We start from the raw sequence: 2,500 nt of genomic DNA, 5'->3' as shown, positions 1-2,500 counted from the left end.
CCCACGTTCTCCCTTAACGTAACCCACGTTGTCCCTTAACGTAACCCACGTTGTCCCTTAACGTAACCCACGTTGTCCCTTAACGTAACCCACGTTGTCCCTTAACGTAACCCACGTTGTCCCTTAACGTAACCCACGTTGTCCCTTAACCTAACCCACGTTGTCCCTTAACCTAACCCACGTTGTCCCTTAACCTAACCCACGTTGTCCCTTAACCTAACCCACGTTGTCCCTTAACCTAACCCACGTTGTCCCTTAACCTAACCCACGTTGTCCCTTAACCTAACCCACGTTGTCCCTTAACCTAACCCACGTTGTCCCTTAACCTAACCCACGTTGTCCCTTAACCTAACCCACGTTGTCCCTTAACCTAACCCACGTTGTCCCTTAACCTAACCCACGTTGTCCCTTAACCTAACCCACGTTGTCCCTTAACCTAACCCACGTTGTCCCTTAACCTAACCCACGTTGTCCCTTAACCTAACCCACGTTGTCCCTTAACCTAACCCACGTTGTCCCTTAACCTAACCCACGTTGTCCCTTAACGTAACCCACGTTGTCCCTTAACGTAACCCACGTTGTCCCTTAACGTAACCCACGTTGTCCCTTAACGTAACCCACGTTGTCCCTTAACGTAACCCACGTTGTCCCTTAACCTAACCCACGTTGTCCCTTAACCTAACCCACGTTGTCCCTTAACCTAACCCACGTTGTCCCTTAACCTAACCCACGTTGTCCCTTAACCTAACCCACGTTGTCCCTTAACCTAACCCACGTTGTCCCTTAACCTAACCCACGTTGTCCCTTAACCTAACCCACGTTGTCCCTTAACCTAACCCACGTTGTCCCTTAACCTAACCCACGTTGTCCCTTAACCTAACCCACGTTGTCCCTTAACCTAACCCACGTTGTCCCTTAACCTAACCCACGTTGTCCCTTAACCTAACCCACGTTGTCCCTTAACCTAACCCACGTTGTCCCTTAACCTAACCCACGTTGTCCCTTAACCTAACCCACGTTGTCCCTTAACCTAACCCACGTTGTCCCTTAACCTAACCCACGTTGTCCCTTAACCTAACCCACGTTGTCCCTTAACCTAACCCACGTTGTCCCTTTGCCTAACATAGTTCACTGCTCGGAATCTCTGGTGTCGTTGTTATCCTCATGTAGATGTCTTGCGAGTGTTGCTTACTTTCCACATATTCCCGCTATCCACTGTCAATTGTACTGCAATAGGACTATATCGCCCCCCCCCCCCCTCTGCCCCTCTCTTTGTGTCTCCGTCCTCTCAAGCTGGTCGGTCTGGCGTTTGAGTGTTAAATGAGCCTCGCAGCTGTTCAGTTGCGTTCAGATGTCGACGCCCTCAGTGTACGTCGTGGTATGGTCTGTGTCCATTGTCCGCTGATGTCGTACGCGTAACCCACACGCTGTACCGATCATCGGTAGTTACGTACAGAGTGAAGTAGTGTGATACGTGTGACCGTACGCTGGCTGTGCCCAACGGTGTCGAATCTCAATTTCCATATGTTGTGCTCGATGCTACTTGTCTCGTCTCCCAATAACAGCTAGGTTGCACTGTGGTACGCCGTAGAGGCGTGTGGGAGGAACGTACGAACGCATTGTATGTCACCCTGGGTCGCTGGGGGTGGTGGTGCGGTGAGTCAGGTCAGGTCAGCGTGAGCCGTGTGATGTAGTGACGCGTGTATTCCGACTTTGTCGTATTGCCTCACACAAAGTGCTACCCTGGTGGACCGCGTTCCATATCTGGGACATGCCGCAGATGCCGGTTGACAGTGGATCGCGGAAGGGACATCGCATACGTGCGCGGGCCACCTTCCACGTGTTCTCTTCTGCACATGTCGCAGTGTGTATGTGGTCTGATGTAGCGTGTCGTGACACATGACATCCTGGCATGCAAGAATTGTTGAATTCGCAAATGTAGGTGGACATCTACGTTTACTGCCCAAGATACGCAAATGAACTGGAAATCCGTTGTTGAGCGGTTGTTCACGCTGGAGGTGAATCTGTGATGGCGACGATCGGTACAGCTATTAACCGGTTGTTTCAGCGGTACCCGCCACATCCACACACGTGACTAGGCCCATGTGGGTATGAAGCGATACGCGGCGGTGGCTTGGTGGGACTGTTCCCGGCCGGTGAAGGGGGGCCGCCCGGCGTGTTGGCCGCGCGCTGCGTGGGCGCACGCGCAACAGGCGGCTGGTGGGGGGCGCCGAGTGGCAGGAGCGCCAGCCGACGGGCTCGGCAGGCGGCGCAGCTACGCTGCGGCGCACCCTGCACGCGGCGCCTGGCGGCCAAAGTTGGTTCAGCCGAGCCCGGTGCGAAGCGCGGTGGACATCTGCAGTGTGCTGGTCTGATTGAGGACTGTGTGCGTTGAGGATGCGCCGCCGCCTGGCACTCGGCGCCGCGACGCCGTCTGCTGCTCGGTCGCCCCAGCGGTTCTCGCAGGTGGTTTGTATCGCAGTTGTGCGGACGTGTTGGC

The sequence above is a fragment of the Schistocerca gregaria genome, unplaced genomic scaffold (genome assembly GCF_023897955.1).
Source record: "Schistocerca gregaria isolate iqSchGreg1 unplaced genomic scaffold, iqSchGreg1.2 ptg000644l, whole genome shotgun sequence".
Lineage (NCBI taxonomy): Eukaryota > Metazoa > Arthropoda > Insecta > Orthoptera > Acrididae > Schistocerca > Schistocerca gregaria.
The sequence above is the reverse complement of the archived record's forward strand: the minus strand, read 5'-3'. Positions refer to the sequence as shown.